The sequence below is a fragment of the Streptopelia decaocto genome, assembly GCF_964273445.1.
Source record: "Streptopelia decaocto genome assembly, chromosome: 1".
In the NCBI taxonomy this organism is placed as follows: Eukaryota; Metazoa; Chordata; class Aves; order Columbiformes; family Columbidae; genus Streptopelia; species Streptopelia decaocto.
This window is the reverse complement of record NC_138663.1, coordinates 28,625,582-28,641,529: the sequence shown is the minus strand read 5'-3', so window position 1 is coordinate 28,641,529 and position 15,948 is coordinate 28,625,582. Positions and strand designations below refer to the sequence as shown.

General features: G+C 38.1%; 1 protein-coding gene across 3 annotated transcripts in view; it reads left to right on the top strand.

The window, feature by feature from the left end:
* The window catches only part of FOXP2 (forkhead box P2), a 424,704-nt gene that overhangs the window by 55,843 nt on the left and 352,913 nt on the right, over positions 1-15,948 (top strand). For all 3 annotated transcript variants that reach the window (XM_082075945.1, XM_082075946.1, XM_082075944.1), the window contains exon 2: positions 8,059-8,219. The gene's annotated coding sequence lies outside the window, so the exon portion shown is untranslated. The remainder of the gene's footprint in view (positions 1-8,058; positions 8,220-15,948) is intronic.

Below are 15,948 nucleotides of genomic sequence, written 5' to 3'. Positions count from 1 at the left end.
GGCATTATTTTTGCAAAGGTTGGAAGTTTAACTCTTCGAGGAACCAGATATCATTTTTATTGGGATATTAATTCTAGTAGGTGCTAATCTCATCAAGATTTGCAGACATTTTCCTTCATAGACCATTCTGATTTGAGGCTTTTTCTTTTCACAGCAGTATTAAATACCAAACCTTCTCTGATATGGAAGTTCATTAGAGATATGTCTTTGATGGCAGCCCTTTCAGGGCTTCAGTTTCAAATACCTTGATGTAAAGCTTAAGAAGCCATTGTGTTGTAAGCCCTCCTTGATGTGTCTTATTTAGATCTGCATAGTAAATCAAGGAAAGTAAATAACAAGGCAGCAGATGGAAGCATGGAGATAAGGCCAGTGAACAATTGTATTTGTATTTTGTTATGATGTTGACAGGAGCTAAAATTCACTAATCTAGTTCAACTGATCTGCATTTCAAAGAAATCTCATTTAGCAGCAACTTGAAGGTTTGGAGGATAAAGTTCTTTTATTGCAGCTTTTATTGCATTCTTTGCTAATTTATCTGGTCAAGATTTAGCCTTGCTTACTTAAAGCAGCAAGCATGTTACAAGGAGTCTTAAATACTACGAAAGCATTAATGTCTAGACTATGAACTGAAGGTAATTACATATCAAGCAGTGAATAGGCTACGTTTAGGAAATACTGTTGTCCAAATGGAATTGCAAGAGAAATGCAGATAAGGTGTTTTACCGTTTTCTCTGTGTTTTCTTTCTCTTATTTTTTTTTCCTTTTTTTTTGGGAGGGGGGAGAGGGTGGTGGTGGTAAAATGAATGCATAAGCAAATCTAAAATTATTCAATATAAAAAGCAGAATTTTTTGAACTATGAATTCAGTCATACCATATTTTGCTGCTCTTTTTACAAACTGAGAGGTCGTATTAAGGTTTCATTAAATGATTACCCTCAGGTATCTATTAAACAAAACTATTAAAGAGTGGGAGATAGTTTAGTAGAATGATGGACCACAGTTGTTTTAATGTGCCGTCTAAATGATGCAGACAATGTATATGTAAGTTATGTACTTCGTATTAGCTAAAGTACCGCCATGTCATTTGGAAAAAATGTGATAAATTTATCGTACAAATCAAATATGATTAAAATGAAGAGTGATATAAAGTAGAATTTAGACTCTCCTTTTGGAATTTTAAAAAAGTTACTTAATCTTAGGGCCAAAATTCAGACTTTTACTTTGATTTAGTTTTCACTTCATAATACAAATACAAACAATGGGCTATTTAGAGAATTGATCACAAGCGTGCACATACCTGTGTACATATATAACAACACTACAGCAAAGCATGCCAGACTGGTATACATCCAGTCTAATAATGGGGCCTAAGACATGTAAATCAAAACCGGCAGCTGCTGCATTTTAATGCTACAGCCCTTACTGCTCTTCTGCAGCCCCTCCTTGTCCCTGGGTTGCTGTCATGGAGCCCACTGCCTGTGCCTGAGGATGCACTTCCACTGCATCCCTGGTGCGGTTCTTCATGGTTCTTTGTGGGCTGGAGAGAAGCAGAGTGGGAGGCAGCTGGGAATGACGCCACATGGTTGGCTGCAGTGATATCTGAGAGCTTTTGGCTGCTGGAGTCCATAGGCTGGTTAGATCATAGGGTGGTAAATGGTGCTTCGTTAGTAGTAGTGCTGGTTTAAGCATCTTTTGGTTCCTTCTCCTCATTGCTGTACCTCTGAAGTTGCTCATATAGTTGTTCAGGGGTCTGCAAGGTGGACTCTCTAAGGCTGAAAAGAGCTTTTATTTTGCCAGGTTACTTCTGAACCAGGCTAGTTTGCCAGCAAGGCTGACCACATAGCTTTGTGTACAGTTGCCTTGGCACAGCTCAGTGGCCAGTGCTGGGAAGGGGGATGAGGTGCTTTAGCTGCCTGTACCCCTGGACAGTGTTACTGGGACTGTGCTCCAAGATGCGCAGGGGAAGCTTCTTCAGCAGGGCAAGCCAAGCCTCATCTTGACTGTGTGGTCCCAGGCCCCATCTCCTCACTTCTCTCTTGCCCTGGGGGAGATGTCCATGTTTTGATCAAAAGCTGATCACTTGTTTTGCAAGACTGTTTTCAAATAACTGAACTCTTTGATCTGTCTTACCTTGCAATTGCACAAGTGTCCGAGTCAGCCCAAGGAAGGAGTGGCAGTCTGCAGCTGGAGCTAAGAAGAAGGTGAGGGAAATAAAGGCTGCTTCAGCGCCAGTTTAGAGTGGCTTAAGTCATTGTCCAGCTGCATCCTCGCTGGAAATCTTGCCTTTATCCCCCAGACCACTGTATGATCTGCATAAGTGAAATGAAGCAGACAATGCAAAAGCAATTATTCAAAAAGGTGACTTGCACTGTTTTGTGAAGCAAATACATACCAGCCAATATAATGATGACAATAAAATAAATCAAACGCTCCTAGAAAACTCCACAGTGTATCTGAACGTTTAATTGCATGCCAATCTGACAAAGTTCAGAAAGGAAATTTTGGATTTGAAGACATCTCAGGGATGTCATCCTGCTTACAGTACCCAGGAGCAAACAGGTAGGTCCACAAGAGCAAGTCCCTTCAGGCACAGTGGTGTTCACATTTTTAGATTAGGTCTTCATTCTTTTGTGTAATGATTTAAATCATCCCCTCAAATAAACAAGTGCTCCTACTGTCTGGCCTGCCACAGTCTCCAGAGTTTTATCAATCATAGTCTGTTTTTCAAACATTGTGCCCTTGTACCTTTGGCTTCAGCATCACTGATCCTCTCTCCATCCCATCTAAGCCCTTCCAGCATCCCAGCATTGCCTGAGGTGACAAGGAGCCATCCCGGCTGTCACTGCATGCTCGCCTCTTCTGCTCCTGTCCCTGCTGGCGCCATGCATGGGTTGTGTTCCTCACAGGGCTGCGAGAGGGGAGAGTGTGTTCAGCAAAAGGGAAAGTGGGAGACAAACTGCTGAGGAAAAGGAGGAATAGAGGAAAAAATTGCCAAATGAAGTTTTATGACATTTCTTGCATCTCTCCCTCTGGAGAAAGCTTTTGCTGCATCCCCTCAGTCTGGGAGTGCCGCAGCACTATAGCAGTGCTGTGTGTTAATCCGTGATCTTCTCTCAGGTGATATGGATCAAAACCATTTAGAAATGAGGTGGATTACAAAATAGAACTTGAATTCCTGCTGTTATGATGTCAATGCCCATGTTGGTTGCAGAGCCCTGATTGACCGAATTGTGTGTGATGCTGCATGTCTGGAGTCACACCGAACTGCTCAGCATTCGCCTTTTCAGATCCTGCTGTGTGTCCCTGTGTTGAATGGCAGCCTAACATTGGAAAGAGAAGGGCAGATAGAGCTGGAAGGAATATCAGAGAAAGGAGGTGGCACTCTACCCACTGGGGATTGCTGGAGAAAAAATAGTCCCAGACATGTTTGCCACAAGAAGTACTATGGAAGTTTACCACTATTTATTTAACCTGCTCAAACCGCAATGTTGATTCTGACAACAGTTTGCCAGCTATTCCATCTGATTGTCCCAAATCCAGCATTGCATCTTTGTTTGCTTGGTAGAGCTAGTTCGTCCATGCCCTCTGCCATCTGTCTCACATATAGCATTTACTTTGGGACTGTAGACAGCTTGCCATGCAAGGAATTATTTAGACACAGGTCTTACCTTTTAGACACGTCTTACCTTTATTTTCATGACAATCCATCATTTCGCAATTCATTTTAAGGTTGTATTTCTAGTCAATATATTTAAAATCAGTATTGAATAAATCTGCAAGATAAATGAGGAATATTTCTCTTAACTCTTAATGTTGATCCAAATCCAGAAGATTTGAAGAGTTCAGTATACAAATGATGAAAGGACTGGATTTTAAAATATGACAAATTTTAGCGGGTGTTCTCAGATCCTACAGGAGATTTATATCAAAATATAGGGAAGATTAGTGGTCATCTTAATGGCACTGATGCATGGGCTCTAGTAGTAGAAAGACCATTTTACCTGTAGAGAGATAATTTGTCCTGCCTTTCTCCTTTTATTACGTAAGAGAAGGGAAGTAGTCCCAAATCTGATGTTTTCCAAAATACTGGTTTTTTGATATTAGCATAATAAACTTCCTTAAATTGCAGGCAAACCAAACAGCTTCTATGAGTTTAAGAGCACAACATTTAGGGGAGTTTGCAGTATAACACCTTCTTAATTATTTACATCGTGATTGATCTCTTGTTTACTTATTATGTTGTTTCCAGGTCAGGACAATGATAACAGAGATCAGCTGGAAGGGACGTTTCTGCAGATATATTAGTGTCTTTTATTGCTGTATTTTAATACATCTTTCTTAGTAGAGATTTCAATGTTTACTAGCAAAGCAGTGATTGTTTTTGTGAATTTATGTTTTTGTGAGATAAGACTTCTGGGTAAAGGCTTTTAGATAAACAGGGTACTAAAGACACATGATTGCAATACTACATTAGGCTGACTACAATTACATACAAGAGTAAATATTATTCAATCTTAACCCAAAACTCCAATCCAGTCCTTAATTGTTTATATGCTATGATTTCAGGCCAAATCCTGCTCTAGACTTTAACTTAGTTTCACCCAATAGGCTATAGGTATTGAAAGTAAGATGAATAGGATGTTTATGTACAAACATGGAATTTTATAGCATATTTAGTTAGGGATGCAAGCTGCTGGGTTTTTTGTAAATAAGAAACACAATCCTAAAACAACTGAGAAGCTTGCTTGTGTAGTCCTCAAATACTTTAACACATTTTTCTGTAGTATACTCTAAAAATACGTAGCAGTCATGAGATTAAGTACTTTATCAGTGCTTCTTTGGGATGGCTTTGTAATGCAGCTGTGGCTTTATGAATTGCCAAAAAAGTGCCATACCAGTAATGCTAATAAGATCGCATTACCATGTATAGCTTTTACGTTGTGTCTTAGGTAAATTATGGAAATGGTGTGAGCTTGCACGCAAGCATAACTTCTAATAACCCAAATTAATATGTATATACTCTGAAATTTGTTTGTGTCTTCAATCTTACAGGTTACTGGTGTCACTGTGCTGTTTCAGAAATCAAAACATAAGCTAAGAAATTTTTCATGTAAAAATTTCTTCATATATCTTTGATGTAAGTGGATTTCCACCATGGGTATAATTTAACTTTCCCCCCTTTATGTGCACTTGTGTGCGAGAGAAAAGATCATATTCACAGGAAGATTTTGTAAACTTTTTAATTGTAACTTGGAACCGCATATGGAGAGAGTGAGAAATCACAGCTTTTATTTGGCAGCCAGTAGGTAGCCGTTTTCTAATGCCCATTCTCGTGGTGTTCTTCCTCAACTTTGAAGAAGTGGTGAAGATAATTCTGAATTGTTTTTATTACTACTATCAGGTTGTTTTTAAAGTCTGTAACCTGCAACTGTATTTTACCTGCTATAGTATACCTGGAGTCCACTTCTCTAAATTTTGCAATTTTGCAAGTGAGAAGCTTGTTTTTGCTCATAGATCGATTCTAAGACATTTGGTTCCTGTTTCCTACAGCTTGCTTTTATTTTTAGCTAGTATCACAATGACATGCAGGATGTCAAATAGAACTTGGATTCCTTTTGAGCTGGATGGGTTATATTCCTACACGTCAGATTTTACATTCTAAACAGAGAACTCGGACAAGTGGTAGAAGGGAGAGGTGGCCTAAAATGTTGCTATAGGCCAGTAGTAGATAGATCTTTGATCACTGGCATGCTGTACAGTGAATTTTCTTTCATCCTCAGTGTAGCCATTTGAGCTGCAGAAGCAAACAGAACAGCAAACATCATAACAGCCTCTTCTTTTGCAGAGCATGGAAGGGCTGAGGAGGAATAGATAGAACAGTAAACTTACTTGGATCCAGTATATCAAGGTGACCAAAAAAAGTATCAGTAATTCAAATTCCTCACTACACAGTCTAAAAAGAATGTTAATAAATAGGTTTGTGTGTACATGTAGTGGAAACTTCCTGATTTTGGGGTGAAACTTTAGGGCATTAATTCGTGCATTTTGCAGAAGGGACTTTGGTTGCATACTGATGTCTGAACAAAGTTATTTTTGTCCTGTTATGTTTTTTTTGTGCTAGTGCAGGCTGCTTCTTCGTATAATGTGCCAATGCAGAAGTCTCCATATAGGGATACTTGGTTCGCAGACACAAAGATCCATATCTAGCAAGACAGCAGAAAAGACCGGTTATATTCCTTTGGTACACCCGATGGGTGTGGATAGAATTAATTAATACAGCTTTTGCTCACAAGTGACATGCCAGTCTGTGACAGCAAAAAGTGTTTGTTCCTGATGACAGTCATTCGCTTTCTGCTGGTTCAGAAGGCTTCCCTGAAGGAATTTTAATTGATCTGCACTTACCCAAAATAAATCAGAAACACTGCTGTATCCTAGAGATTAAAGCAAAAGAGAAGATATTGGAATACAGAGTATGTGATTTTTAAGTTTTGCTTTGAGATGAAGCTTGGGACATGGAGATGCTGACCTGCATTTATGTAAGTGTTGAACTGAGTGGGAACACATGGATGAAGTTACAAACTCAAACACGTGAGACCAGCGAACAACTTGAGAAGCAGAACCTTTGCTTTGTAGCCCTCTGCCCTGGCGGCGCTGGGACTGTGGACCGGGAGAGGAAGGCTACAGCTACTTTCCAGTAAGACTTTGCTACCTCGTTTGATTTTTTTTTTTTTACCCCTGTGGTGATGCTATTTTGGAAAAGTCATTCAAATTTGTTAGGCATATAGTAAAGTACAGAGAACCATGGGAATTCACTTTGCTGTTCAAAAGGATGTAGCCTGTACTTCTAATGCAAGTAAGACTAGACTACCTGTGTACCTAATGCAAGTTCTGGTTCTAGTGTGGTGAATATGTCAGTGTAAAACAGATATAAGAATTTGTTAAATTAGCACTAGCATAAGTGAAAGGTAGGACTGGTCATCCTGGTTGAGGCCAGTGTTTCACCTAGGCCATCCTCTGTCTCCAGTGAAAGTTCTCTTTGAAGGGTACCTCCATTCTACCTTTTGACTCATGAAAACTCCTTGCATCAACAGCATCCTTAGAAAGAAGTCCACGGTTCTGTTACTCATTTTGTGGAGAAGAAAATCCTGCATTTTCTTTTGAACTTGAGCTTTACAGGCAGTTCCTGAGTTCAAGGGACAGGGAACAGATGATGTCTGTGCAACCTCTCCTTCAGGCTTTTGTAGTATTCTGTCACACCCTCCCTTAAGTTATCTATTTTCTAGTCTGGATAGTTGTAGCACACTGAGTTGTTTCTCATATGGAAACCATTCTAAGCCTTTGATCATGTGCATTTTTTTCTCTGAACCTTTGCTAATTGTTCTGTTGTGTTGTGTTCTGTGCTGGACACCAAAGCAGAGCATGCTTTTCAAGATGGGGATTAATACAGTGGCAAATGATGTGTTACGCTTTGTTCTTTATTCCTTTCCCAGTAATTTTTAACATTCGGTTTCTGGTTTTGACTCTGAAGGAGTGGTGAGTTTTAAGTTTTCATGAAGCTATCCATCATAATCCACAGGTCTCTCTTTCTGAGCAGTAAGATGTAGAACTGTTTTGTTTAACAGAATATTCAGATTAGAATATTTATCAATAATGGGTAGCCAAGATGGTTTCCAGTGAGGCTGTGCTCAGCAAATTGTGATTGCCTATTTGAACGCTGCCAAAAGTATTCAGAATTTCTTGGTGGTGCAAAATAAATCATCAAAAATATGAAATTATCTTTTCATTACTACACTTACACTTTTAAAAGTAATATAATCTTATTATTCTGAATCTCAGGAGTGGAGTAGGTGACTACTTTAGGAGTAATGACTACTTTACATGTTCCATAGAAAGAAAGACATGAAAAATTTGTGGGATTTCTTCCAAGGTATGTAACATGTACACATGTGTGTAAGAATGGCCCTGAAGTGTGTTTTAGAGAGGTGATTGCAATACCTTGCTATGAAACACAATATGAATGCTTGCACTTACTGTGTTCTTTTCCCTTCTTACCCTTAGATAATTTCAAGTGAAAGTTAAGGACCTTCCTTATCTGCCATAGAGGGGACAGACACTTCTGGAAGGAGGACCAGTTTGAGCAAAAACGAAAAGACCATCCCAAACGAAAAGACTGTCCCTTCTGACAGCGCAGAAAGGTGACAGAGTGACTCTGAAGAAATGTAAGTAATTTATAACCAAACTGTGGCTGTGGCTGTTTCTGCTGTGGATTTATCTGCTCTGTAACATATTGCTTATAGAGGTGAAATATGGTTTAGGGAGAAATTTGTGGAGCACACAGAAAATAAGTTTGTGTGATGGTTAAACTATATTACATTCCTTTTTTGTTTCCAAATAGCAGTTGTTAATGGAAATGAAGTGCTGCAGGAGTCACAAAGCTGTTTTTCTATCATTTTCTAGTCATCTAGATCTGAGTTAATTTATATTCACAGAAACTAAGCAGCTAAATCTCAGTTAGTCATCTTAGATCCTGCTTACCCTCAAGAGAGAAGCAGGTGTCTCCAGCGGCCGATCCAGCTCATCCTGAAAGTAATGCTTAGGGAATTCAGTACTACTCCTTGAGGAGCTTGTGTCTCTCTGTAGACCTCTTAGTTTTAGCCCAAGCATTCAATGAACGCTTTAACCTGGCACATCTGCGTAAGAAGCACTGCCAGCTTCTTTTCTCCTCCCTATATTGTCATTCTCCCTCAGCACGTGTAGCTGTTCATAAATTTGGAGAATAAATCTGGCTGAAAATAACCAATTATTTGTACGGTTTTGTTTTCAGATGGATTTATCCCAGCCTTCTCCCATATGGCTGTCCAAGGGCTGTGACTGGTACAAAGGGTGATGGGCGTGGAATTAGCAGCCAAAAGTGTGGGGGAGTGCATGATAGCTGCTTTTGGCAGCTGTGCTAGTTGTTGCAGCTTAAATTGCTTGGTGAGCTATAGTCTCAGACCTTGTAGATATTTTTAGTGCTCTGCCATTTATAAGAGTGGAAAAACTTGACTGAGGCACCCTTATTTATTATCTGATGGGGAACTACTGTTTTGTTGTGCATTTCACATTGTGGTAGAGCGGTGTCTTTTATATCCTTTGTAAATTAAAATTCAGATCTCCAAAGCCAGGAAATGGTCACAAATGGCTAGCAAGTAAGCAGTTGCCTTATAGTAATTTATAGTGTAGGCATGATGCTGTGTAATTCATATACACATACATAATTTCTGAATCTTAAAAATGCTAGCCTGATTTTGCAGAGCACCAAGCAGGATGTGTGGGTTGGGTGATACCGTATGATTAGCAGTTGGACTAATTTAGGCACAAAGATCTTTGCCTCTCCTGAATGCTCAAATCCTGAATAACATTTCATTCTCACACTAAATACATGATGGGAGGATGTAAAGAAGACAGAGCCAGACTTTTCATATTGACACCCAGTGACAGGATGAGAGGCGATGGGTACAAATGGAATACAGAAAATACCATTTAAACATAATGTAAAAAACTTCCTTACCTTGAGGATGGTCAGACACTGGAGCAGGTTGCCCAAAGAGACTGTAGAATCTCCATCCATGGAGATATTCAAAACCCAGTGGGACATGGGGACAAGCAGCCTGCTGCATCTGACCATGCTTGAGCATGGGTTTAGACTAGATGATCTCCTGAGGTCCCTTCCAACCTCCACTGTTGTATCATTCTGGGAATATTTATAGGGAGGCGAAATCAGACAAGATTCTACTTTTTTATTTTGTGATAAACGATTTTTTTATTTGTTTGTATTTTTTTTTAATTTTGATGTATTTAGCTATTCAGTTTAGGCTTTTACTTAAGTTTTGGTTGAGAGATGACAGAAGTTGCAGGATTTCTAAATGTGTTAAATTACATTTAAAGACTCGTGAATATAACTACAGAAATCACATTGAAGTCTGTGAAAATATTTTTTAGCTATGAATTAACACCATAATTCACGTGATGTGGACAGTCACATGATGGGGATTTTAGATGTTTTAAAGAGTATCTTTTTAACTTGATCCATGGAAAGGGCTATACATTTTTTAGTATCATTTTGTGTTTGAAAAAAAAAATAGACAAAACCAGGGACAAAGCCTTGGAGGAGAGATCCATTAATCCACAGTAGAAATAACTGTCTTCCTGAAGTCTTGTCAGAGGTCAATGAGACCTATAAAGCAGCCTAACAATGTCATTATAAGCTCTGTTTTCAGGTGCTTGCAAATGGCCACTCTGGGACAGTCCATAATTCAAGTGGATGTCAATGTAAACATGTTAAAACTGGGCAAGTGTACAGTGAGACTTCACCATATAGTCTTCCATCTTCTATGAATATGTGATTCAGGGGCTTCCTTGTGTTTTGAAATACTTAGAAAAAAGGAACCCTTTCTTCAGATGTCAGTTTTCTTGAATTTCAGCTTCAGTTAGTTTAGCAGCCATTTTGTGTCCACAGTTTTTGCCATAGGCTGAGTGTCTTTGCAAAGGCTTCCGTGAGATGCATGTATCATTTGTGAAAATGGAAAAAAAGTGTTCTTAAAAAAGGTCTAGGAACTCTCTGCTTTGCTTTTGAGCAAGGACTTGAAATCTGAGAGTAAAGCTTTAATGGGTTATAAGATGTGCCTTTTGCCACGCCTCTGAATGTCTGTCCTTATTGCACTGAATTATAAGCTTTTGAAATTGCTGCTTACTCATAATCAGAAGAGGCATATTACTTTGTCAGCATATTCTGAAAATATTCTCTGTATATTGTTAAGCTCCTAGAAACGTTTGAGTCTGTCCTGGCTTGGAAATCAAACACTGTGTGACATTTCAAATGTACAGATCCCCTGTTATTTTCGCAAAGGGGTCCGTCCTCCTTTTATTATTTTTCTGGGACAGTATATTTTGATTTTTATACTTGATGAAAATTCTGTTTTTCTGCATCTTACGCTTACTTTTCCCATGTACTCTTTGAGAAGGATGTCAGGAGTGGGATTAATTTCCCCTGATGTTAGCCATCTAAAAGCATAGGTGTTGTAAATCTGAGCTGGTCACTATAAACTTCTTTAGTCAGTGAAGAGAGATGGAGGCTTCCGGGGAGGATTCCCATAGCCTCTTTTTATGTCTGTCTTATGATGAGATGATTCATCCTTTAGCGGTGCCTGTTTTTTGTCACTGAAGTGACCAGCACAAATTTAGACATCTAGCTTTTCTATTAAATGTTAAGGCAGATAAATTCCATCTCATGTGGCGTAATGTGAGACTTCAGAGGCAGGAATGTTACTGCTGATTTGACAAAAATGTCCTGTATTCACATGAGTAAACAAAATTATTTTTTAAATTATTTCTTTGTGGTTATGGTGATACATATGAGCTTATTAAAAGGACATTTTCCATATTGCTAAGACATTGGATGCAGTCATTAAATAATGCTCTTCAAATGCCATTTTAATATTAACTATGAAGTATTAATAGCTTTTAAGTTTTTTCTTGTTATATTTTGTCTCTAGGTTGAGAAATGCAAATGTGTTAACTATGTTGTTACTTCATTTCTAGTAAAATAGTATGTATAATGAGATTCTAGCATTGTTTCTTCAGTATAGCTTGCAATAAAATACTAAATGAAAAAATCTAGTGCCAGTATAACAGGAATTAGCTTTTAGCTAATTTTTAAAAGCAAGTAATTAGGTGACTTCCCAGTTTGAAGAAGATTGCTCTACTATCAGCTAATATTGATAATGTGTTCTGTTAAATGAGATTGTGATTAAATGCTGTTTTCCATTTGTGTTCAGGTATTGTAGATTTCTTTAGTAATTTGAACTGTTTTCTGTATTTGAGGAATGACACCTCCATCGCTCAACACAGGGTGAGGACACACCGCCTTCCTCAGTTCAGTGTTCATGGATAAGGACTGTATTTTGGGAGCACTTTCTTGCTGTGGAATAGTTGAATGGGTCTAAAAGGCATTAGAATGAATGTACATTGTTTCTATTTGCTTTTTGCTAAAATGTAGGCATATGACAAAGAAGTTGTAGTGTAGCTTATTATTAGATGTCCTTTTGTGCCTAAATGCCATGTTTGAATTATTACCTTGGATGACTAGACTTACGTAGATTACTTCATATGTGCCTTTTAACATAATTGTCATGAAACTATGGACAACAGCAGACTATGCTTCAAAGATGGTCTCAGTATTGTCCTTTTGTAGGAGAAATGCATGATTGCTTATGGTGAGCAGTATTTCTGCACTTCCACTTACGGCTGACTCATTAACCTCATTGGGTGTATTAAATCTTATTTCAATTTTAATTTTGTTGTGATTATTACTTTTTGTATCTGGGATGTATATTTCATTTTGTTTCCATCTTTTCATTGTTATTTAACGTGTTGCACGTTTAGTTAAGTATTGCATTGTATTGGAGTGCTTGTATAATAGTGTAAAACTACAGAAAATACCTGACTCCTGATACATACGTTCAACCTGAGAAAGCGATTTTTTTTTTTTTTTCAAAAGAGTACTTGCAAATTGACCTGAAGGAAGCAATCTTATGTTAATAATATTTATAATATTTAGGTATTTTCTCTTTCTCTATATATAGTATTTGCACAAAATAACATTCACCAGTGTTTGTATTTCAGTATCAGTAAGCCATGTGCTGTAAACATGAACAAAATATTTTCTGTAGAAACACTGTCATCAGTACTTGCTGGCCAAGATTCTCACTGGTAAATACACAGAGCTTCACTGAAGCTGACAAGCTGGCTCTTTATGCAGTTGATACAAGTTTCATAGGCTTGATTTTTTTCATGATTGTCTGGCTTTACTTGAATTGGATTTGTAAGATTCTTATCCTTCTGCTACTTCAAGAATGTTTAGTTTTGAATGGCATTTTATGTGTTATCACAAAAATCCACCAAAAAGACCCTAGTTCTGAGAAAATGAAAAAGGCAGTTCAGCCAAGGTGCCACTAAACAGAGGACATTTGAGTAGGGAAGAATGGTGCATATTTGTGTTGAACTACACATTTTATTTTATGATTGACATTTTGTCCTGACCCTGTTAGTGAGTTCACACCAAGCAGTTCCAACAGACTGAGAATATCTGGGTCCAGAGAATGAATATGAGTATAGAAACCTGACAAGTATCTGCTAAAGAAGCTCATTAATGTCTGCATCAAAATTAACAGAGAAAATATCGTCCCCAGTACAGACATCTAAATCAGCAGAGTTTTTTTTAATAACAGGAAATCCCAGGTGGGGTCAATCCCATTCCCTGTATGTAGAGAATGAAGTTCCCATCAGACTGGTGGTCTGATACAAAATTTAAAGACAACCTCAAGTTTCAAATAGGGAAAAAGGGAAAGGAATTTTGATTGTTGCAGTCTTTTTTAGAAAGTTTAAATATGTATTGCTACGTTTTCTAAAACTACCTATTTGCTCTGCATCTTGTCTCAAGTCTCAAAGCAGGCAAGAGAGGAAGGAAAACTTTTACCAGCATGCCTTCATTTCTTCAGCCTGTATAAGCTCTCTTCTCCAGTGGATTTTGGATGGTTAGATTCCCGAATTACTTTGTTGAGAGTGTTGATTAATTGGACCTTATGCCTATTCTGATGGTCAATTTTCTTCATTTTCTACTTTGTGAGAGATGGAGTCGTATTAGTTTGATTTGAGATACCTTTCCTGTAGTTTAAGGGAGTGAAAGATGGGTGATAAACTAAATAAGGATGCCAGCTAAGCAGATGCATTTCACTGAAATCACAATTTTATAGAGTCTAGTGTCCTCCTGCATGCAACTGAAGTTCCCTGGCATTGAGCCTTTCAGGAATTGGAAATGGTATGAAACATGCATTTGTAATGGAACACAATATTCTTCATATAAGATCAGTAAATGTTTTTGTAGGATTACTGTCTGTTGGTAAACAGCTGCACTGTTATGCTTCAGAGGTAGAAGCATTTGAATGGTAATGAGGGGATTCTTGTATACAGTTAACAAAGCATGGTGAGATCCTTTGGGGCGTAAGTCATGACATATACAATAATAGTAGTAATACACTGCATTTCATCTGAGGATTTCAAAGAACTTTGTGGAAAACAGTAATGAATCAAGTATCACTGTAACCCCCTGTGGAGTACTGCTAAGACTACTTAAATCATTAGGTGGGCTGAATGCAGAAATACCATATCATTTTTGCTGTATGTTGGTTACCATGCTTTTGCTGCACTCAGGTAATTTAGGAAGCTTCAGTCATATGTATCCTGATTAATATTTTCAACACAGAGTTGGTATGACTTGGAAAAATAGACTGATGTGGTACAGGCAAACAGTAACTTCGCCCTAAGCGTCCCAAACCCAAAATCATCCAAAATTGCCTGGCTGCTTGCAGCGATAGTTGACTCGGGCTGCTGAGCCTCTTCACATTCTACCACTGAGTTACATGCATTCCCTGGGCTGTGTGGGGATCATGCCCAGACCTTGACTGTGCTCCGTGATGAAGATGGTGTTTTTGACTGCTTTGCATGAAAAGAGTTAACTTCAGATATCTGGAATGAAAACTGTTGTTACTTGCTACTGTAGAGTTTGAAGCTCTGTGTAATATTACAGAAGATAACACTGTGCAAACACAGTGCAGTTGGAACCTGGCCATTTCGAATAACAATTCCATGAGTTCTGATATGCTGATATATGTATATGTCAGAAAAACAGCATATTTATATGTGTTAAAACCATCAGTATGAGATACATTAAACAAAAACAGCTTTTCAAGGGCAAGACAGTAGTTGCACAAACACTGTAGTTGCAAAGTATAACAGAAGAAACCATCTGTTGTGTAGTGAATTTTGATGAAAACATCCATGATGGAGACCAAAGCTAATTAAACAGTTATTCCACAACACAATTTAGGGCTTTTTAAATAGTCTTATTTAGGAAATTGGTTTGGAGAGACAACTGTAAAAGACACTTTGGTTTTTGCCCCATCAGCACTGCTGCCTGTTTGAGGCCTTCTTTTCTACATCATTGCTAAGGACCATTCACTTGTGTCTTATCCCCTTTTTTGAAGGAGATATCAATAGTATCTTAAAAGTATTACGTTTTTTCCTTTTCCAGACCTCATATTTTGCAGTAGTGAAATATAAAATTGCTTCTCTCTTTTATCTGTAGCAACAAATGAAAACATGTAGGTTCTCAACTGACACAATTTTGGCGAAAATCATATTTTTAAATAGAAACCAAGTACGGGTTATGCTAATAGAACCTCATTTGTAATTTAAACTGCAGCTGTTAACATTCAATAATGGAACCATACATCAAGGAGTTTTCTGCAAAAACAGAAAAATACTAATTCTTCATCCTCAGATCTGCAAATCCAGACTGATGGGATTTCAGCCCTTCATCTTTTAGTGACAGGCAGCAGCATCAGTGGAATAAAACTAAAATGTGATCCCCTTTCTCTCCACCTCCTTCCCCTAATTTTACTCTGACAGAGAAAGAATCACAGTTTTAGCTGGTATCTTTGCTCAGGGGAAAAAATGGTCTGTCATCAGGTCTTTTAGGGAGAAAGAGCTCTTCAGTGGAGCAGTTAAATGGTATTTTGATTCTCAGGGTGCATCTTATACCTGTATTTTTGCAAGATATGATAAATGATTTCTGAGACAGTTACTGAGAGCAGAATTGAGGTCATCAACCTTCCCCCTAGAGGTCATTATGTCTCAGTTCTTGTTTCTGATGAAAATGTTGAACATGGGGGAGATGGGCTCCAGATGAACTATCTGAAACCATACAGTCTCATGTGATCAATCCCCAGCCATATGTTAGTAAAAGATGTACTTCTGTTTTTTCAACTGCAAAAATCAGTGACTCTGATCAAATTTTTCTACATGAATTTTAATTGATTTTGCAATAATTTAGTGCATGCATGTTGAAGT